The sequence below is a fragment of the Nomascus leucogenys genome, chromosome 10 (assembly GCF_006542625.1).
Source record: "Nomascus leucogenys isolate Asia chromosome 10, Asia_NLE_v1, whole genome shotgun sequence".
NCBI lineage: Eukaryota > Metazoa > Chordata > Mammalia > Primates > Hylobatidae > Nomascus > Nomascus leucogenys.
Window position 1 is genome coordinate 38784764 of NC_044390.1, and position 24023 is coordinate 38808786.

At 38.5% G+C, this 24023-nt stretch overlaps 1 protein-coding gene across 2 annotated transcripts in view; it reads left to right on the forward strand.

The window, feature by feature from the left end:
• Positions 1-24023, forward strand: part of GRIP1 (glutamate receptor interacting protein 1) — a 449905-nt gene that overhangs the window by 306867 nt on the left and 119015 nt on the right. The window lies entirely within an intron of this gene.

The window sequence follows — 24023 nt, forward strand, 5'->3', positions numbered from 1 at the left end:
AGCAATAGTTCTCAACTCTTACTGAACATCAGAATCACCCACAGAGCATTTAAAATGCCAGGCCCATCCCAGAGGGGTTTTGTGAGCAAGAGAATGGCATGATGTATGTGTAAGCACTTTGTAAACTCACTATAAAAATGTAAGGCATATTAAATAGTAATTTGAAAGTATTTATCCATCATTCTAGCCCATCTATTTTTTTTTTTTTTTTTTTTTGAGACAGAGTCTCTGTCACCCAGGCTGGAGTGCAGTGGCACGGTCTTGGCTCACTGCAACCTCTGCCTTCCGAGTTCAAGCGATTCTCCTGCCTCACCCTCCTGAGTAGCTAGGATTACAGGTGCCTGCCACCATACCCGGCTAATTTTTGTATTTTTAGTAGAGATGGGATTTCACCATGTTGGCCAGGCTTGTCTTGAACTCCTGACCTCAAGTGATCCGCTCGTGTTGGCCTCCCAAAGTGCTGGGATTACAGGTGTGAGCCACCATGCCTGGCCTAGCCAGTCTAAATTCTTTGATTCTGACATCCAACTTATTTGCTATCCTTTCTAGCTAGGTCAAATTCTAGCTACGTGAAATTCTTCTAATTGGAAATAGGAAATTTTATTTATTTTATGATTAATAAATGCACATTTATTGAGGACTCGCTGAATTCAAGATCCTGCACTGTGTGCTTATTACTTCTACACAGTGGTCATGCTGGTCCCAGCTGGTGCCTCTCAGTGCGTTGGCTCTCTTGATTCCCTGGTCAGGCTTCCCAGTTGACAGGACATTGGTTATTTTCATACATAATCATCAAATTGTTCTTTTATTAAAAAAAAAAATTCTAGTCCTGTCTTTAGACTGGTACTTTTGTCTAGTAGTATTTGGTTTTTAATTTTATGTTTACCTCCTATAAAAACCAAGGAGGTCGCTCAGAAATATAGATGCCTTAAATATTTCAAAGTATATTTTTGGCAACTTCCAAGTAAATTGGCTTTTAGGAAATCTGAGTGGTTGGTATTCATTTGTCTCGTTTCACATCTGGTTCTGAAAGAACTAGGATACTTTTTTTTTTTTTTTTTAACTGAAACATAAAGCCAACTGCAGCACAAGATGCGAGAGCATTTGCATGTTGCTGTTGAGCCCATTAACTCTTCCTGACTGACTGTTCCTTCCCAGTCTTGGGAATTTAAGAATAAGAGTAGTAGGAATTCTTTTTCAGGCTGGCACACACTTGCTGCTACTTAAACAGTTTCTCTGCCTCAGCAGAGACTGATGGAGATTCATTCCATTTTTCCTGTGAATCACTTATCCAGCCCAGACTATTTTTAGATTGAGGAGGAATCCGACTTTTTGTAGAATGATGATAGGGAATGTGATGATTGTGCAGCCACCATGTGTAATATACTAAATCATTTTAACAGGTAGGGCAAAGAATTTTTTGCCTTGGTGGCAAGTATTTTCATCTTTCCATTGGTAATTGTCACTTTAAATGCTGGATTGGTTTTACTATTTACACTTTTTAAAGTAAATGAGGAACATAAACTTTGAGTTTCCTGAAAGACTGGTCCCAAAGAATTATGCCCCCTTTTTTCTTTGTTTTTGCTTTCACTTTTTTCTTCAAGTCTTAAGTTCAGGGGTGCATGTGCAGGATGTGCAGGTTGGTTACATAGGTAAACGTGTGCCATGGTGGTTTGCTACACAGATCAACCCATCACCTAGGTATTAAGCCCAGCATCTATAAGCTATTCTTTCTGATGCTCTCCTTTTCCCCCAAGCCCCGCCACTCTGACAGGCCCCAGTGTGTGTTGTTCCTCCTTATGTGTCCATGTGTAATCATCATTCAGTTCCCACTTATAAATGAGGACATGCGGTATTTGGTTTTCTGTTCCTGTGTTGTTGTGCTGAGGATAATGGTTTCCAACTCCAACCATGTCCCTGCAAAGAACATGATCTTGTTTTTTATATGGCTGCATAGTATTCTATGGTATATGTGTACCACATTTTCTTTATCCAGTCTATCACTGATGAGCATTTGGGTTGATTCCATATCTCTGCTATTGTGAATAGTGCTGCAATGAACATACACATGCATGTATTTTAAAATAGAATAATTCATATTCCTTTGGGTATATACACAGTAATGGGATTGCTGGGTCAAATGGTAATTCTGCCTCTAGGTGTTTGAGGAATTGCCACACTGTCTTCCACAATGGTCGAACTAATTTACACTCCCATCAACAGTGTAAAAGCATTCCTTTTTCTTTGCAACCTTGCCAACATCTGTTGTTTCTTGACTTTTTAATAATGGCCATTCTGACTGGTGTGAGATGGTATCTCATTGTTGTTTTGATTTGCATTTCTCTAATGATCAGTGATGTGGAGCTTTTTTTCATATGTTTGTTGGCTGCATGAATGTCTTCTTTTAGAAATGTCTGTTCATGTCCTTTGCCCACTTTTTAATGGGATTGTTTGTTTTTTTCTTATAAATTTGTTTTAGTTCCTTGTAGATTTTGGATATTAGATCTTTGTCAGATGTATAAATTGCAAAAATTCTCTCCCATTTTGCAGGTTGTCTGTTCACTCTGATGATAGCTTCTTTTGCTGTGCAGAAGCTCTTTAGTTTAGTTAGATCTCATTTGTCAATTTTTGCTTTTGGTATTTTCATCATGAAATCTTTGCCCATGCCTATGTTCTGAATGGTTTTGCCTAGATGTTCTCCTAGGGTTTTTATAGTTTTGGGTTTTACATTTAAGTCTTTAATCCATCTTAAGTTAATTTTTGTATAAGATGTAAGGAAGGAGTCCAGTTTCAATTTTCTGCCTATGGCTAGCCAGTTCTCCAAGCACCATTTATTAAATAAGGAATCCTTTCCCCATTGCTTGTTTTTGTAAAGTTTGTTGAAAATCAGATGATTGTAGGTGTGTGGTCTTATTTCTAAGTTCTCTACTATGTTTCATTGGCCTATGTGTCTGTTTTTGTGCCAGTACCATGCTGTTTTGGTTACTGTAGCCTTGTAGTATAGTTTGAACTTGGGTGGTATGATGCCTTCAGCTTTGTTCTTTTAGCTTAGGATTGTTTTGGCAATACAGGCTCTTTTTTGGTTCCATATGGATTAAATTTTTTTTTTTCTAATTCTGTGAAGTATGTCAATGGTAGTTTAAAGGGAATAACATTGAATCTATACCATACTGTGGGCAGTGTGGCCATTTTCACAATATTGATTCTTCCTATCCATGGACATAGAATGTTTTTTCATTTGTTTATGTCCTCTCTGATTTCCTTGTACTGTGGTTTGTAATGCTCCTTAAAGAGATCCTTCACTTCCCTTATTAGCTGTATTCCTAGGTATTTTATTTTCTTTATAGCAATTGTGAATGGGAGTTCATTTATGATTTGGCTGTCTACTTGCCAAATCAGAGAGATTTGTTATTGGTGTTAGGAATGTTAGTAATTTTTGCACATTGGTTTTGTATCCTGAGACTTTGCTGAAGTTGCTTGTCAGGCTTAAGAAGCTTTTGGGCTGAGACGATGGAGTGTTCTCAATGCAGCATCATATCATCTGCAAACAATGATAATTTGACTTCTCCCTTCCTATTTGAATACCCTTTATTTCTTTCTCTTGCCTGATTGCCCTGGCCAGAACTTCCAATACTATGTTGAATAGGAGTGGTGAGAGAGGGCATACTTGTGCCAGTTTTTAAGGTGAACGCTTCCAGCTTTTGCCCATTCAGTATGATATTGGCCATGGGTTTGTCATATATGGCTCTTATTATTTTGACGTATGTTCTTTCAAAACCTAGTTTATTGAGAATTTTTAGCATGAAGAGATGTTGAAGGCCTTTTCTGTATCTCTTGAGATAATTATGTGGTTTTTGTCTTTAGTGCTGTTTATGTGATGAATCGCATTTATTGATTTTCATATGTTAAACCAACCTTGCATCCCAGGGATGAAGCCAACTTGATCATGGTGGATAAGGCTTTTGGTGTGCTGCTGGATTTGGTTTGCCAGTATTTATTTTATTGAGGATTTTTGCATTGATTTTCATCAAGGATATTGGCCTGAAATTTTCTTTTCTTGTTGTATCCCTGCCAGGTTTTGGCACCAGAATCATGCTGGTCTCATAGAATGAGTTAGGAAGGAGCCCTTCCTTTTCAATTTTTTTGAATACTTTCAGTAAAAATGGTACCAGCTCTTCTTTGTACCTCTGGTGGAATTCAGCTGTGAATCCGTCTGGTCCCGGATATTTTTTGGTTGGTAGGCTATTTATTACGGACTGAATTTCAGAACTTGTTATTGGTCTATTCAGGGAATTAGTTTCTTCCTGGTTCAGTCTTAGTAGGGTGTATGCATCCAGGAATTTATACATTTCTTCTAGATTTTCTAGTTTGTGTGCATAGAGGTGTTTATAGTATTCTCTGATAGCTATTTGTATTTCTGTGGGGTCAGTGGTGATATCACCCTTATCATTTCTGATTGTGTTTACTTGATTCTTCTCTCTTCTCTTCTTTATTAATCTAGCTAGTGGTCTATCTATTTTATTAATTTTTTTCAAAAAACAGCTCCTGGATTCGTTGATTTTTTGAAGGGATTTTTACATCTCTATCTCCTTCAGTTCAGCTCTGATCTTGGTTATTTCTTGTCCTCTGCTAGCTTTGGAGTTTGTTTGTTCTTGGTTCTCTAGTTCTTTAGCTGTGATGTTAGTTTGTTAACTTGAGATCTTGCTAGGTTTTAGAAGTGGGTATTTAGTACTATAAACTTTCTTCTTAACATTACTTTAGCTGCATCCCAAAAATTCTGGTACATTGTCTCTTTGTTCTCACCAGTTTCAAAGAACTTTTTTATTTCTGCCTCAATTTCATTATATACCCAAGGGTCACTCAGGAGCAGGTTGTTAAATTTTCAAGTAGTTGTGTGATTTTGAGTTAATATCTTAATATTGAGTTCTAATTTGATTGTGCTGTGGTCTGAGAGACTGTTATGATTTCAGTTATTTTCCATTTGCTGAGGAGTGTTTTACTTCCAATTATGTGATCAATTTTAGAGTAAGTATTGTGTGGCAATGAGAAGAATGTATATTCTGTTGTTTTTGTGTGAAGAGTTCTGTAGATATCTATCAGGTCCACTTGATCCAGAGCTGAGTTCAAGTCCTGAATATCTTCACTAATTTTCTGCCTCAATGATCTGTCTAATATTGCCTGTCGGGTGTTAAAATCTCCCACTATTACTGTGTGGGAGTCTAAGTCTCTCTGTAGATCTCTAAGAACTTGCTTTATGAATCTGGGTGCTCTTGTATTAGGTGCATATATATTTAAGATAGTTAGCTCTTCTTGTTGAATTGAACCCTTTACCATTATGTAATCCCATTGTCTTTTTTATCTTTGTTGGTTTAAAGTCTATTTTGTCAAAAGCTAGAATTGCAAACCCTGCTTTTTTCTGTTTTCTATTTGCTTGGTAAATTTTCCTCCATCCCTTTATTTTCAGTCTACATATGTCTTTGCACATGAGATGGGTCTCTTGAACAGAGCATACCAATGGGTTTTGGCTCTTTATTCAGCTTGCCATTCTGCGTCTTTTAATTGGGGCATTATCCTGTTTACATTTAAAGTTTGTATTCTTATGTGTTAATTTGATCCTGTCATCATCATGCTAGCTGGTTATTTTGCAGACTTGTTTATGTGGTTGCTTCATAGTATCACTGGTCTGTGTATTTCAGTGTGTTTTTGTAGTGGCTGGTAATAGTTTCTCCTTTCCATATTTAGTGCTTCCATATTTAGGAGCTCTTGCAAGGCAGGCTTGAGGTGGTGATGAATTCCCTCAGCATTTGCTTGTCTGAAAAAGACCTGATTTCTCCTTTGCTTATGAAGCCCAGTTTTGACAGATATGAAACTCTGGGTTGGAAATTATTTTCTTTAAGAATGTTAAATATTGGCCCCCAATCTCTTCTGGCTTTTAGGGTTTCTGCTGAGAGTTTCCCTGTTAGTCTGATGGGTATTTCTTTGTAGATGACCTGTATGCCCCTTTTTAAAAAATCTTCACATTAGTACTGACAATGCAAGTAGAGGCTTCCAGAGCTTGTGCAGTGAGGGCCATGATGGTATGTACAAAGTGTGCCCCCAGTTACTATGTCTGAGCTCAGAAAGACCTTTAAGAAATTTTGTGCCAGGCACAGTGACTCACACCTGGAATCCCAGCACTTTGGGAGGCTGAGGTGGGAGGATCACTTGAGGTCTGGAGTTTGAGACCAGCCTGGGCAACATGGTGAAACCCTGTTTCTATTAAAAAATTAAAAATTAGTTGGGTGCAGTGGCACACACCTGTGGTGCCAGCTACTCAGTAGGCTGAGGTGGGAAGATCACTTGAGCCCAGGAGTTCGCAGCTGCAGTGAGCTATGATCATACCACTGCACTATAGCCTGGGTGACAGAGTGAGACCCTCACTCAAAAAAAAGAAAAAATTGAGACCTGCTTTTTCTTATTGTCTGCTGAATTAGTTTGTTTTCACACTGCTGATGAAGACACACCCAAGACTGGGCAATTTACAAAAGAAAGAGGTTTAACTGGACTTACAGTTCCATGTGGCTGGGGAAGCCTCACAATCATGGTGGAAGGCAAGAAGGAGCAAGTCCCATCTTACGTGGATGGCAACAGGCAAAGAGAGAATGAGGAAGACACAAAAGCGGAAACCCCTGATAAAACCCTCAGATCTCATGAGACTTATTCACTACCACGAGAATAGTATGGGGGAAACTGCCCCCATGATTCAATTATCTCCCACCAGTTTCCTCCCACAACATGTGGGAATTATGGAAGTACAATTCAAGATGAGATTTGGATGGGGACACAGAGCCAAACCGTATCACCTGCCTTAAAAATTTAAAAATTCTTTGGCTACATGGGACGCTATTGAGACCCTAGAAATTTAAGTTGGAAGACTTTTATTAGTATTCTACAGAGTATATTTAAATATATATATAAACCATGTCAGTCTATCCAAATTTAATACTGAAACCTGTCACATAAATTCTAACATGATTATTTCATATATTATTATTCCCTTGGCAAGGGCCTAAACTCTCTCACTTATTTAGTTACTGAGTTTTACTTTTCGCTGAATTAAATACACAGTAAAACCACACTACAAGGGGTCAAGAAAGTCAGGGCAGTCTTAAAGAACAACAAAAAACTGGAGAGAGCACGTACTACTAGATATTAAGATCTAATTAAAAAGCTGAAGTAATTAAGACAACATGGTACTGACACACGAAGAAAAGACAAACAGAACAGAGTGTCCAGAAAACACACACATGTATACCTATGTATATATTCATAAATACATGAGTGATACATATGAATATTATATTAATCTGTCTGTGTATATATATTCACCTGTTTTGTGACACAGGTGACATTGTAATGCAATGAGAAAAAAAGTAGTCATTTCAAAAAATGATAATGGATCAGTTATATCCATGTGGAGAAAATATATCTTGACTCTACCGGACACAACACATAGGAAACAATTTCAGAGGATTACTGATATAAATATAAAATTAAACAATGAAACCTGTAGAAAAAGCATACGAGAGCATCACGATGACTTTATGGTAAGCAAATATTTCTTCAACATAACATATAAAGTATAACCATAATATAAATAATGTAGAACTTCTCTTTGTCAAAAAACACCTTTAAGCATTGAAATGGTAAGTCATAGAGGGAGGAAAGTATATTTGCAAATCATATATCCAACAATGACTCATACCAGAATATATATTTTGAAATTATTTTTTAGTTTTTAAAACTATTTTAATTATTTTTTAAATTATATATATAATTTATATATATATATATTTTTATAAATATATATATAAATATTTATATATATATTTTTATAAATATATATATATTTTTAATTTTCACAAAGCAATAAGCCAGACAACTAATAAAAAATCAGGGAAACTACCTGAACAGACACTTCACAAAAGAGAATATTCAAATGGCCAATAACTATGAAAAATTGCTCTACTACATTAGTCATCAGGGAAATGCAAATTGAAAACACAGTGTGATACCACTACACGTTCAACTGAGTGGCTTCAGTGGAAAAGACTGACCACAACAAGAGGTGGTAAACATATAGAGCAACTGGAATTCTCATTCCCTTCTGGTGGGACAGCAAATTCATAAAACTCTTTAGAAAACCTCTTTGACAGTATCTACTGAAGCTGAGCATACACATACCCCGTGACCCAACAATTCCAATCCTAGTTATGGTTCCCACAGAAATGCATACCCATGCTCACCAAAGACAACTAGAATGTTCATAGCAGCAATATTTTTTACTGATAATAACAGTAGTTTTAGGGTACATGTGATATTTTGATACATACATCGAGTGTATAATGATCAACTCAGAGTAATAGGGATATCTATCCATCACCTCAAACATTTATAATTTCTTTGTGTTGAGAACATTCCAAATTTCTCTTCTGGCTATTTTGAAATAGACAATAAAGTGTTGATAACTATAGTCACCCTATTGTGCTATCAAACACTAGAACTTATTCCCTCCATCTAAATGTGTTTTATACCCACTAAGCAACCTCTTTTCACACCCCCTCTCCTTCTCCTTTCCAACCTCTGGTAACCACCATTCTACTCTCTACCTCCACGAGATCAACTTTTTTAGCTCCCACATATAAATGAGAACATCCAATATTTGTCTTTCTGTGCCTGGCTTACTTCACTTAACATAGTGCCATCCAGACTCATCCATGTTGCCACAAATGACAGGATTTCATTCTTTTTCATGGCTGAATAATATTCCAGCGTATACATTTTCTTTATCCATTCACCCATCATCAATAGACACTTAGGTTAATTTCACATCTTGGCCATTGTGCATCGCATAGCAGAAATATTTGAAATAGCCAAAACCCAGAAAAACTTAGGTAGAATGGATGAATTATAGCATGGGTCACCTCATGAAATACAATATAGCAATTATAATAAATTACCCTTAACAATATGCATGACTCTTACAATCCTAATATTCTGCAAAAGAAGACAAAGAGGAGTACAAATAGTATTTCTAAAAAGGAAAAGAGTAAGCAAAGCTAACTTATCCTATTAGAAGTTAGGATAATGGTTATCTTTTGGATGGGGAGCAATGTAAAGGAGTAGGGGGATTATTTGATGCTGGTAATGTTCTATTTCTGGGTCTTGGTGTGGTTACACAGATATATTCAGTTTGTGAAAATGTATCAAGTTGTAAACTTGTGATTTATGCATTCTCTGCATGTTGATATACTTTCATAAAAAGTTTTTAAAATACTATTACCTAATAAGCAAGGTACCAAAAAAATCTGTCATATAAAATAAGGGGTCAAGTTATTCCAAAATTAATACAATTAGCAGGGTGAGCCTGCTGCAGAGAGTGGGAGTCAGTAATTAAACATGCTTTATCCAAACTCAAGTTAGCATGGGCATGTTATTGAGTTTCACTTGCCTTGTACTCTTCTTGCAATACAATAAATATTCATTCTGTGTCTCCTTTAACTCCCTGGGGAAAAGTTAGGATTTAAGATGAAGCTTATTTGAACACTGGAAGGTGCACTTTTAGACAAGTCTTTCCGAAGCACTCTATTTCAATAGAAAAAAAATAAATCAGCAATTTAAAAAATACTTTAAAAAATGTAGTGGGGTTTAGTTTATCTGAAAACGGTTGAAATTATTAGTAGCATTATATGAATCGGTACCATCAATAAAAATACTGTTAACTAACGAGTAAGTTGAAAGGCTCTCAAAAGGTACTTTCTTATCTAAAGGAATGTAAGGCAGGCAAAGCTGATATTACCATGCACAGCCTTTCCACTACCCCCGGGAGGTTCTAATCAAGCCTTGCACTGTGATTGAAATGCAGTACTCAGAAGTGGGAAAACTGATTAACAAAATAAAAATCCAGAGTGTTTCCCATGCAAACAGTCATCAGCGTATCTTCTGTAATTATGTAGCCCATAAATCAACCCAGCATGCATGGGCTTCACTCATGGTGTAAATATCTTAATGACTGAGATGTCTTTAACCATGAATAATTTATATCTGTATCATCCATTTTTCTCAACCATGCTTCGTTTCAGCAGGATAAACTAATCTTCTGTCTAGGGATGGGCTCTTGATTATTTCTTCCTGATTTTTCCTCTATTTTTTCTCATTTTGACACACTCCAATTTTTCTCTTGCACTTTCTTAAATAAGAGTGCCTCATTTATCCAGCCTGTCTACCTGCCTTTACTTTTCCTTATGCATCTTGTTAGACATCTTGGAATAAAGCCAGGGCTTTTGGAATCCTACTTTTCATAAATCCCTCTGTGAATGGAATTGGGTGGCAGCTAGGGAAACAGGCTTAATACCACAAGGCAGTATGAGCTGCTTTGATGTTGTTGTGGGGAAATATTTATTGTGGAAAGCAATTGCCAGAAAAGACTAATGATCAATTAAACAATAACATTTGTAGATCTCTTTCTGTGATGCAGAAAGTAACTGCCACATGGGTAATGCTGGAAAACAGTACTTGCTAAAATAGTTTTGTTGTTCTCCTAGAGCCTATTAAAATAAGGTCATATGAGAAACATTCCAATCAAATTCTGTCTCATCTAATAAGCTCATCCCAGCCATGTCAGCTCATCAGGCTCAGTCTCCTGAGATGCCCAGAAGTCTCACTGACACTGCCATTCCCTAGACACTTATTGCTGTGATTATTTGGTAATAATAATTGCTTTCTATAGCCCTTATGGACAGGGAGCATCAGTCACCTTCTGTGGGTCTTTTAACGTGCTTGAGTAATTTTTCTAGAAACCTGGAAATCATATCATATTAGAAAACTCAATATTTATTATTATTATTATTATACTTTAACTTCCAGGATACCTGTGCAGAACATACAAGTTTGTTACATAGGTATACACATGCCATGGTGGTTTGCTGCACCCATCAACCTGTCATCTACATTAGGTATTTCTCCTAATGCTGTCCCTACACTAGCTTCCCACCCCCCGACAGGCTCAGGTGTGTGATGTTCCCCTCCCTGTGCCCATGTGTTCTCATTGTTCAATTCCCACTTATGAGTGAGAACATGAGGTGTTTGGTTTTCTGTTCCTGCGTTAGTTTGATGAGAATGAAGGTTTCCAGCTTCATCCATGTCCCTGCAAAGGACATGAAATCATCCTTTTTTATGGCTGCATAGTATTCCATGGTATATATGTGCCACATTTTCTTTATCCAGTCTATCATTGATGGGCATTTGGGTTGGTTCCAAGTCTTTGCTATTGTGAACAGTGCTGCAATAAACATACGTGTACATATGTCTCTATAGTAGAATGATTTATAATCCTTTGAGTATATACACAGTAATGGGATTGCTGGGTCAAATGGTATTTCTGGTTCAAATCCTTGAGGAATTGCCACACTGTCTTCCACAATGGTTGAACTAATTTACACTCCCACCAACAGTGTAAAAGCATCCCTATTTCTCCACATCCTCTCCAGCATCTGTTGTTTCCTAACTTTTTAATGATCACCATTCTAATTGGCGTGAGATGGTATCTCATTGTGGATTTGATTTGCATTTCTCTAATGACAAGTGATGATGAGCTTTTTTTCAAGTGTTTGTTGGCCACATAAATGTCTTCTTTTGAGAAGTGTCTGTTCATATCCGTAGGCCACTTTTTGATGGGCTTTTTTTTTCCTTGTGAATTTGTTTAAGTTTTTTGTAGATTCTGGATATTAGCCCTTTGTCAGATGGATAGATTGCAAAAATTTTCTCCCATTCCGTAGGTTGCCTCTTCATTCTGATGATAGTTTCTTTTGCTGTGCAGAAGCTCTTTAGTTTAATTAGACCCCATTTGTTAATTTTGGCTTTTGTTGCCATTGCTCTTGGTGTTTTAGTCATGAAGGCTTTGCCCATGCCTGTGTCCTGAATAATATTGCCTAGGTTTTCTTCTAGAGTTTTTATAATTTTAGGTCTTACATTTAAGTCTTTAATCCATCTTGAGTTAATTTTTGTATAGGTGTAAGAAAGCGGTCCAGTTTCAGTTTTCTGTGTATGCCTAACCAGTTTTCCCAGTACTGTTTATTAAATAGGGAATCCTTCCCCCATTGCTTGTTTTTGTCAGGTTTGTCGAAGACCAGATGGTTATAGATGTGTGGTACTATTTCTGAGGCCTCTGTTCTGTTCCATTGGTCTATATACCTGTTTTGGTACCAGTACCATGCTGTTTTGGTTACTGTAGCCTTGTAGTATAGTTTGAAGTCAGGTAGCGTGATGCCTCCAGCTTTGTTCTTTTTGCTTAGGATTGTCTTGGCTATATGGGCTCTTTTTTTGGTTCCATATGAAATGTAAACTAGTTTTTTTCTGATTCTGTGAAGAAAGTCAATGGTAGCTTGATGAGATTCTTCGTATCCATGAGAATGGAATGTTTTTCCATTTGTTTGTGTACTCCCTTATTTTCTTGAGCAGTGGTTTGTAGTTCTCCTTGAAGAGGTCCTTCCCATCCCTTGTAAGTTGTATTCCTAGGTATTTTATTCACTTTGTAGCAATTGTGAATGAGAGTTCACTCTTGATTTGGCTATCTATTATTGGTGTATAGGAATGCTTGTGATTTTTGCACATTGATTTTGTATCCTAAGAATTTGCTGAAGTTGCTTAATAGCTTAAAAAGATTTGGGGCTGAGACAATGGGGTTTTCTAAATATACAATCATGTCATCTGCAAACAGAGACAATTTGACTTCCTCTCTTCCTATTTGAATACCCGTTATTTCTTTCTCTTGCCTGATTGCCCTGGCCAGAACTTCCAATACTATGTTGAATAGGAGTGGTGAGAGAGGGTATCCTTGTCTTATGCTGGTTTTCAAAGGGAATGCTTCCAGTTTTTGCCCATTCAGTATAATATTGGCTGTGGGTTTGTCACAAATAGCTCTTATTATTTTGAGATATGTTCCATCAATATCTAGTTTATTGAGAGTTTTTAGCATGAAGGGGTGTGGAATTTTATTGAAGGCCTTTTCTGCATCTACTGAGATAATCATGTGGTTTTTGTCATTGGTTCTGTTTATGTGATGGATTACATTTATTGATTTGCATATGTTAAACCCACCTTGCATTCCAAGGATGAAGCCAACTTGATCATTGTGGATAAGCTTTTCGATGTGCTGCTGTATTCAGTTTGCCAGAATTTTATTGAGGATTTTCACATAGATGTTCATCATGGATACTGGCCTGAAATTTTCTTTTTTTGTTGTGTCTCTGCCAGGCTTTGGTATCAGGATGATGCTAGCCTCGTAAAATGAGTTAGGCAGGAGTCCCTCTTTTTCTACTGTTTGGAATAGTTTCAGAAGGAATGGTACCAGCTCCTCTTTGTACCTCTAATAGAATTCGGCTGTGAATCTGTTTGGTCCTGGGCTTTTTTTTTTTTGGTTGGCAGACTATTAATTATTGCCTCAATTTCAGAACTTGTTATTGGTCTATTCAGGGACTCGACTTCTTGCTGGTTTAGTCTTGGGTGGGTATATATGTCCAGGAATTTATCCATTTCTTCTAGATTTTCTAGTTTATTTGTGTAGAGGTATTTATAGTATTCTTTGATGGTATTTTGTATTTCTGTGGGATCAGTGGTGATATCCCCTTTATCATTTTTTATTGTGTCTATTTAATTCTTCTCTCTTTTCTTCTTTATTAGTCTGGCTAATGGTCTATCTGTTTTGTTAATCTTTTCAAAAAACCAGCTCCTGGATTCATTAATTTTTTGAAGGGTTTTTTGTGTCTCTGCTCTCGTCTTAGTTGTTTCTTGTCTTCTGCTAGCTTTTGAATTTGTTTGCTCTTGCTTTTCTAGTTCTTTCAATTGTTATGTTAGGTCAATTTTAGATCTTGCCTGCTTTCTCCTGTGGGCATTTAGTGCTATAAATTTCCCTCTATACAGTGCTTTAGCTGTGTCCCACAGATTCTGGTACATTGTATATTTGTTCTCATTGGTTTCCAATAACTTATTTATTTCTGCCTTAATTTTGTTACTTATCCAGTAGTCGCTCAGGAGCAAGTTGCTTAGTTTCCATGTAGTTGTGTGGTTTTGAGTGTCTTCACCCTGAGTTCTAATTTGATTGCACTATTGTCTGAGAGACTGTTTGTTATGATTTCCATTATTTTGCATTTGTTGAGGAGTGTTTTACTTCCAATTATGTGGTCAATTTTAGAATAAGTGCGATGTGGTGCTGAGAAGAATATATATTCTGTTGATTTGGGGTGGAGAGTTCTGTAGATGTCTATTAGGTCCACTTGGTCCAGAGATGAGTTCAAGTCCTGAATATCCTTGTTAATTTTCTGTCTCGTTGATCTGTCTAATATTGACAGTGGGGTGTTAAAGTCTACCACTCTTATTGCTTGGGAGTCTAAGTCTCTTTGTAGGTCTCTAAGAACTTGCTTTATGAATATGGGTGCTCCTGTATTGGTTGCATATATATTTAGGATGGTTAGCTCTTCTTGTTGCATTGATCTTTTTACTATTATATAATGCCCTTCTTTTTTTGTTGTTCTTTGTTGGTTTAAAGACTGTTTTATCAGAGACTAGGATTGCAGCCGCTGCTTTTTGGCTTTCCATTTGCTTGGTAAATATTCCTCCATCCCTTTATTTTGAGCCTATGTGTGTCTTTGCACATGAGATGGGTCTCCTGAATACAGCACACCTATGGATCTTGGCTCTTTAGCCAATTTGCCAGTCTGTGTCTTTTAACTGGGGCAATTAGCCCATTTACATTTAAGGTTAATATTGTTATGTGTGAATTTGATCCTGTCATTATGATGCTAGCTTGATATTTTGTCTGTTGGTGCGTTTTCTTCATAGTGTCAATTTGGTATGTTTTTGCAGTGACTTGTACCAGTTTTTCCTTTCCATATTTAGTGCTTCCTTCAGGAGCTGGCAGGCCTGGTGGTGACAAAAAATCTCTCAGCATTTGCTTGTCTGTAAAGGATTTTATTTCTTTTTCACTTATGAAGCTTATATTGGCTGGATATGAAATTCTGAGTTGAAAATTCTTTTCTTTAAGAATGTTGAATATTGGCCCCCACTCACTTCTGGCTTGTAGGGTTTCTGCAAAGAGATCTGCTGTTAGTCTGATGGGCTTCCCTTTGTGGGTAACCCAACCTTTCTCTCTGGCTGCCCTTAACATTTTTTCCTTCATTTCAACCTTGGTGAATCTGACAATTATGCAACTTGGGGGTGCTCTTCTTGAGGAGTATCTTTATGGTGCTCTCTGGGTTTCCTGAATTTGAACGTTGGCCTGCCTTGCTAGGTTGGAGAAGTTCTACTGGATAATATTCTGAAGAGTGTTTTCCAGCTCAGTTCCATTCTCTCTGTCACTATCAGGTACACCAATCAAATGTAGGTTTGGTCTTTTCACACAGTCCGATATTTCTTGGAGGCTTTGTTCATTCCTTTTTATTATTTTTCCGCTAATCTTGTCTTCACACTTTATTTCATTAAGTTGATCTTCAATCTCTGATATCCTTTCTTCTGCTTGATCAATTCGGCTATTGATACTTGTGTATGCTTCCTGAAGTTCTCAAGCTGTTTTTCAGCTGCATCAGGTCATTTTTGTTCTTCTCTAAACTGGTGATTCTAGTTAGTAATTCGTCTAACTTTTTTTCAAGGTTCTTGGCTTCCTCACATTGGGTTAGAACATACACCTTTAGCTCGGAGGGGTTTGTTATTACCCATCTTCTGAAGCCTACTTCTGTCAATTCATCAAACTCATTCTCCGTCCAGTTTTGTTCCCTTGCTGGTGAGGAGTTGTGATCCTTTGGAGGAGAAGAGACATTCTGGTTTTTGGAATTTTTAGCCTTTTTGCGCTGGTTTTTCTTCATCTTCATGGATTTATCTACCTTTGGTCTTTGATGTTGGTGACCATTGGGTGGAGTTTCTTTCTGGACATCCTTTTGTTGATGTTGATGCTATTCCTTTATGTTTGTTAGTTTTCCTTCTAACAGCCAGGCCCCTCTGCTGTAGGTCTGCTGGAGTTTGCTGGAGGTCCACTCCAGACCCTGTTTGCCTGGATATCACCAGTGGAAGCTGCAGAACAGCAAAGATTGCTGCCTGTTCCTTCCTCTGTAAGCTTCGTCCCAGAGGGGAACCTGCCAGATGCCAGCTGGAGCTCTCCTGTAAGAGGTATCTGTCAACCCCTGCTGGGAGTTGTCTCCCAGTCAGGAGGCACTGTGCCCTCAAGGGACCCACTTGAGGAGGCAGTCTGTCCCTTAGCAGAGCTCAAGCGCTGCGCTGGGAGATCTGCTGTTCTCTTCAGAGCTGGCAGGCAGGAACATTTAAATCTGCTGAAGCCGCACCCATAGCTGCCCCTTCCCCCAGGTGCTCTGTCCTAGGGAGATGGGAGTTTTATCTCTAAGCTCCTGACTGGGGCTGCTGCCTTTCTTTCAGAGATGCCCTGCCCAGACAGGCAGAATCTAGAGAGGCAGTCTGGCCACAGCGGCTTTGCCAAGCTACAGTGGCCTCCGCCCAGTTTGAACTTCCCAGTGGCTTTGTTTACACTTGAGAGGAAAACTGCCTACTCAAGCCCCAGTATTGGGGGACACCCCACCCTGCACCAAGCTCGAGCATCCCAGGTCGACTCCAGACTGCTATGCTGGCAGTGAGAATTTCAAGCCAGTGGATGTTAGCTTGCTGGGCTCCATGGGAGTGGGGTCTGCTGAGCTAGACCACTTGGCTCCCTGGCTTCAGCCCCCTTTCCAGGGGAGTGAATGGTTCTCGCTCGCTGGCATTCCAGGTGCCACTGGAGTATGAAAAAAAAAAACTCCTGAAGCTAGCTCAGTGTCTGCCCAAGTGGCCGCCCAGTTTTGTGTTTGAAACCCAGGGACCTGGTGGCCTAGGCACTGGAGAGCATCTCCTTGTCTGCAGATTGTGAAGACCATGGGAAAAGTGTAGTATCTGGGCCAGTGTGCACCATTCCTCACAGCACAGTCCCTCACGGCTTCCCTTGGCTAGGGGAGGGAGTTCCCCAACCCCTTGTGCTTCCCAGGTGAGGCAATGCCCCACCCTGCTTCAGCTTGCCCTTCATGGGCTGTACCCACTGTCTAACCAGTCCCAATGAGATGAGCCATGTACCTCAGCTGGAAATGCAGAAATCACCTGTGTTCTGCCTCGATCTTGCTGGGAGCTGCAGACCAGAGCTGTTCCTATTTGACCATCTTGCCAGCCACCAGATAATGCAATGTTTTCATAAGCATTTTGACCATACTATATTAAAGATTTCATTGGGCAGGAAGAGAGGAATTGCAAACAGTATGTTAAAAAGAAAAAAAAGTAACTAGAAACTTCACGAGATTCAACAGAATATATTTCTGTAGTGGAATCCAGGAGTTCAACACTACTCCCCACCTTCTTGGCATGGGATCCCAAGGGGTTACTAGAAGGAAAGAAGGAATAGCAGATGTTCATCTTTGAATCCCCACTACCTTTCAATGTGCCTGGCATATAGTTGGCAGTTAGTAAATATAGTTTTTAAATTCATGTTGTTGGATGGGTGATGACTTAGTCCACTTCCGTGGGACTATGAGGTTGACAGCCTTCTATTCTAGCAAGAATATAATTAGGCTTCCCCAGCCTCCTGATAGTACATTAATGCTGCTGCTGATTCATCTGATGCCCAAAGCATATGGATCTGGTCCTAGTCACCTATGTAAAATGCCAGCATAAGAGTGCCTCATCACAGGGGACTTCCTTGAATTGTCTAATATCTAGCTTCTTTTCAAAACCTAAGTGAGAGAAAAGATTGACATCTAACAAGATCCCAAGAGACATTCAGTCTGTTTACCCAGGGATCCACCTTTAGATCATGTTGACCAATACATTCTCTCATCCCATTCTAGAGACACCATCATTGATTTGCTTTTTAATCTTATATCTCAACCTTGATCAAGGAACAGCTTTTGGAAACTACCTCTGCATCCTATCATAAAATGTGTTGAGGGCATTATCCATTATACCATTTACCACCGTCTATATATAAAAGCCCACGAGAGAGATATCTTTTAGAGCTCCCTGCTAGAATCATCTTTATTTCCACCATAGGGACTAGTAGACTTCCTCCTTTCCAATAGTGAGAACTGCATAATTGATTATGTTTCCTTTATTATTCAGGTTGCTGGGAAATTGAGTCATTCTTTTTATTGGAGCAAAATTCACAGAACATACAATTAATCATTTTAAAGATACAGTTCAGTGGCACTTAGTACATTCACAGAGTTGTGCAAATATTCCCTCTAACTCCAGCACATTTTTATCACCCCAAAAGGAAACCTTGTATCCATTAAGCAGTCATTTTTCCCTCCCCAGCAACCCTGGCAACTACTAATTGTCCTTCTACTTTCTGTACCTATGGATTTACTTATAGTTCAGTGTCATGCTTGCAAATGCAGTCAAACTTAACCCTTGTGGTATGGCATTTGTAGACTCTTTCTTCCTGGTTGTTTCCTTATATTACTTATTTTGTTTCAAGCAAACAGCCTCAAGATTTTTGTGTAAAGATGAGTAGAGATATACACAAATAAGAATATCCTCCTTTTTACCTCCAGAGCCACTTTCCACCCTTCTTGCTGCTCTGCTATGACCTATATGGTCTACACTATGGGCTCTCAAGCCCTCTGGCTTCCAGTTGATTTTGGCTAATAGGGAATCATGGCAGTCGATTAGAGGAAGGGAGGACAATGATGAAAAGCATTACTCTCCCAACTTCTTCCTTGTGGGTTCACTGAAATTGGTCCTTTGACTGAAGGTCCCAGCTCATGTCAAGGAGCCCTCATCACTTAGGCCTTTCTGAATCCTGGTTCTACTAGTAATTCTATTCTTTGCCTTTTCAGGCTTAGTAGGGTACAGTCCCTATTATTTCTTGCCCCAGAGTACTGTATCATCACTTGTAGTTTCCCTATAAGCTTCTCACACCTTTCTAAATTGTTCCTTTATTAAACTCTTCTCAAGTTATCCTAATTTGAGTGTATCATGTGTTTCTTGCTGGGACCCTGACTTAAACAGCATACTCTACCCCATGGTTCTGTTCAGCTGTCAGTCAAGATAATTTTCTCAGAGTCCTCTGTAGATGAGCAGGTCTGGTAGATTCTCCTAGAGCCAAACAATGTCCTCTTCCTCATGTCCACTGCATTCACATAGGGTTCTATTAAAGTGTATAACGGGCAGATTGACATGGTTTGCAGGTCAGGGCAGTAATCCCTGAGGATGTGACATTTGAGCAGAGCAGTTGTTAAAAAAAAAAAAAAGTAGGTGAAGGAAGGGACAGGAAGAGGTGGGGCATTCCGGGTAGGGAGAACAACATAAATGAGGGCACTGTAGCAGGGGCTGACAGCATTTTGAATGACTAAAATAGGAGTTCAGGACTGGAACAGAGAGAAGCAGGGCAGAATGGTGGAAGACAAAACTGGTGAAGGAAGCAGAAGCCAGATCATGCAGGTCCTTGTAGACCATGTTAAGAACCTGTACTCCATTACCAGAACAGCTATGGAAAGGTTTTAAGCTTGGGATTAACGTGATGAGATATTCAATTTAAAGGATCACTCTAGATTGGGGAAGGTAAAGAGCATGAGAGGATGTGGGGAAATCAGATGATGGTAAGTTGGGCTAAAATGGTGATCGTGGAGATGGAAAGAAAGGATGAAATTGAGAGCTATTTAGGGGGTAAAATCAAGAGGAGTTTATAAGGATCTTGGAGAAGATGGAGCCAGGGATGGCTCCTGGGTTTCTGGTTTGTGTGATAGAGTGCAGCGTGAACCCATCACTGGAGAAGGAAACCTGCAGAAGCAGTGTAGTAGGGTGGTCTCACTCTTCAGTTTGGGACATGTGTCAGTGTTCCTAGGAGATATCCAAAAATTGTTCTAAGTGACAAATAGGAGCTTGGGGGAATGATGTGTGCTGGATTTAAGAGTGACTGAGGTAAGCGAAACTGTGGGCTACTGAGGTGAGAGAATACAAGACTGAGCTCATGTTCTGTAAACTGTTGTCAGTAAGCCCTGATTGTCTTTCATGACATAAGCATCCTCTTTTCTTCATCATTTTCTTCTGGTTAGTTAGATTAGGACCTTACTATGATAGGATCTTGCTAGAAAGTTGTAGTTGTGCCCTGGAAACTTCTTAATGTGGAAGCTTCATATTATGTGATGTCTCTTTGAAGGTGGAAGCCATCCCTCCAAACTCAGTCTTTAAAGGATATTATTACTGTCATCCAAATATTTAAAGGTCTGAGGATTTTCATCCCACCTTCATAAACATAGTTATCAAGAATCACTTTTCTTTTGGCTTAGGATTGACTTGGCGATGCGGGCTCTTTTTTGGTTCCATATGAACTTTAAAGTAGTTTTTTCCAATTCTGTGAAGAAAGTCATTGGTAGCTTGATGGGGATGGCATTGAATCTATAAATTACCTTGGGCAGTATGGCCATTTTCACGATATTGATTCTTCCAACCCATGAGCATGGAATGTTCTTCCATTTGTTTGTATCCTCTTTTATTTCATTGAGCAGTGGTTTGTAGTTCTCCTTGAAGAGGTCCTTCACATCCCTTGTAAGTTGGATTCCTAGGTATTTTATTCTCTTTGAAGCAATTGTGAATGGGAGTTCACTCATGATTTGGCTCTCTGTTTGTCTGTTATTGGTGTACAAGAATGCTTGTGATTTTTGTACATTAATTTTGTATCCTGAGACTTTGCTGAAGTTGCTAATCAGCTTAAGGAGATTTTGGGCTGAGACAATGGGGTTTTCTAGATATGCAATCATGTCATCTGCAAACAGGGACAATTTGACTTCCTCTTTTCCTAACTGAATACCTTTTATTTCCTTCTCCTGCCTGATTGCTCTGGCCAGAACTTCCAGCACTATGTTGAACAGGAGCGGTGAGAGAGGGCATCCCTGTCTTGTGCCAGTTTTCAGAGGGAATGCTTCCAGTTTTTGCCCATTCAGTATGATATTGGCTGTGGGTTTGTCGTAGATAGCTCTTATTATTTTGAGATACGTCCCATCAATACCTAATTTATTGAGAGTTTTTAGCATGAAGGGTTGTTGAATTTTGTCGAAGGCCTTTTCTGCATCTATTGAGATAATCATGTGGTTTTTGTCTTTGGTTCTGTTTATATGTTGGATTACATTTATTGATTTGCGTATGTTGAACCAGCCTTGCATCCCAGGGATGAAGCCCACTTGATCATGGTGGATAAGCTTTTTGATGTGCTGCTGGATTCGGTTTGCCAGTATTTTATTGAGGATTTTTGCATCAATGTTCATCAAGGATATTGGTCTGAAATTCTCTTTTTTGGTTATGTCTCTGCCAGGTTTTGGTATCAGGACGATGCTGGCTTCATAAAATGTGTTAGGGAGGATTCCCTCTTTTTCTATCGATTGGAATAGTTTCAGAAGGAATGGTACCAGTTCCTCCTTGTACCTCTGGTAGAATTCAGCTGTGAATCCATCAGGTCCTGGACTCTTTTTGGTTGGTAAGCTATTGATTATTGCCACAATTTCAGAACCTGTTATTGGTCTATTCAGAGATTCAACTTCTTCCTGGTTTAGTCTTGGGAGGGTGTATTTGTCGAGGAATTTATCCATTTCTTCTAGATTTTCTAGTTTATTTGCATAGAGGTGTTTGTAGTATTCTCTGATGGTAGATTGTATTTCTGTGGGATCGGTGGTGATATCCCCTTTTTCGTTTTTTATTGCATCTATTTGATTCTTCTCTCTTTTCTTCTTTATTAGTCTTGCTAGCGGTCCATCAATTTTGTTGATCTTTTCAAAAAACCAGCTCCTGGATTCATTAATTTTTTGAAGGGTTTTTTGTGTCTCTATTTCCTTCAGTTCTGCTCTGATTTTAGTTATTTCTAGACTTCTGCTAGCTTTTGAATGTGTTTGCTCTTGCTTTTCTAGTTCTTTTAATTGTGATGTTAGGGAGTCAATTTTGGATCTTTCCTGCTTTCTCTTGTGGGCATTTAGTGCTATAAATTTCCCTCTACACACTGCTTTGAATGTGTCCCAGAGATTCTGGTATGTTGTGTCTTTGTTCTCGTTGGTTTCAAAGAACATCTTTATTTCTGCCTTCATTTCATTATGTACCCAATAGTCATTCAGGAGCAGGTTGTTCAGTTTCCATGTAGTAGAGCGGTTTTGAGTGAGTTTCTTAATCCTGAGTTCTAGTTTGATTGCACTGTGGTCTGAGAGACAGTTTGTTATAATTTCTGTTCTTTTACATTTGCTGAGGAGAGCTTTACTTCCAACTATGTGGTCAATTTTGGAGTAGGTGTGGTGTGGTGCTGAAAAAAATGTATATTCTGTTGACTTGGGGTGGAGAGTTCTGTAGATGTCTATTAGGTCCACTTTATGTAGAGCTGAGTTCAATTCCTGGATATCCTTGTTAACTTTCTGTCTCGTTGATCTGTCTAATGCTGACAGTGGGGTGTTAAAATCTCCCATTATTATTGTGTGGGAGTTTAAGTCCCTTAGTAGGTCACTCAGGACTTGCTTTATGAATCTGGGTGCTCCTGTGTTGGGTGCATATACCATGGAATACTATGCAGCCATAAAAAATGATGAGTTCGTGTCCTTTGTAGGGACATGGATGAAACTGGAAAACATCATTCTCAGTAAACTATCGCAAGGACAAAAAACCAAACACCGCATGTTCTCTCTCATAGGTGGGAATTGAACAATGAGAACTCATGGACACAGGAAGGGGAACATCACACTCCGGGGACTGTTGTGGGGTGGGGGGAGGGGGAGGGACAGCATTAGGAGATACACCTAATGCTAAATAACGAGTTAATGGGTGCAGGAAATCAACATGGCACATGGATACATATGTAACAAACCTGCACATTGTGCACATGTACCCTAAAACCCTAAAGTATAATAAAAAAATAAATTAAAAAAATAAAAATAAAAAAAAAAAACAAAACAAAAACAACTAAAAAAAAAAAAAAAAAAAAAAAGAATCACTTTTCTTTCTAGCTGCTCATCTCTTCTATTGATTTGTAGAATACTGGGATTTAGATACTAGCTACTGTATATTTTCATAAAGTTGGTTAACCTGCCTTAACTTTCTCTTGCTAGCTACTTAACTGGCATCATTATTTCTCTGTAGATTCACAGATTGTCATGACTAGGGAAATTTTATTCAAATCTCTTCATTTTACAGGTGAAGAAAATGAGGTCTAAGGGAGATGATGGCACAGGCCACATGCTGAGTTGATGATATAGCAAGAACCACCCTCTAGATGGTCCTCAGCTCCAGCCTTGAGCCCCATGTAGCACCACACTGCCTCTTCCCTTAACCATGACTTTAAATTAATCTTACCTCAGAACTGTAAAGCTTTCTACTTTAAGTTTTAAAAGAGATTCATTAATTGCATATTTGCATTTCCCAAATGGAAATATTGCACTTGTTGTTTTTTCAAGCCTTAATGGGGCAAGTTGTACTTAAAGAGAGACTTATTCTAGTTTCCAGTCACAGAAGCGTACTGTAGAAGCTGTGGATGCTGTCTCTCTCGCCCTCTAAATTAATGATGGCAGAGGATCTGGCATCCTTTTCCTAAGCTTCTTAATACTCCTACTCCTATCATTTCTTTCTACCAGAACAATTTCATGTTAATTCTTCATGATCATTGGAACATTAAAACCACAAAAATATAAGTTTTAAAATTTTGACAAATATACAGGCCAGCAAAAAAAAAAAAAAAAACTAACTTAAGGGTTTATATTTAAACACCTTTGGAATATCCTGATGACCTCTTCAAAAACTCTCATGTTTAATCATGATTTAGTACTTTTTAGAAAAGTGAATACTTTGTGTGAGTATTGGGTAATGGTTGGTTGTAGTTTTATAAAATTTACATCTGCAAATACCTACTTTAAATAGCCACTTCTTATAAAAACAGTTCAAGACAGATACTTTGGCGCAGTCCTCTCAAATGAAAAGGCCTATTGGAATACCAA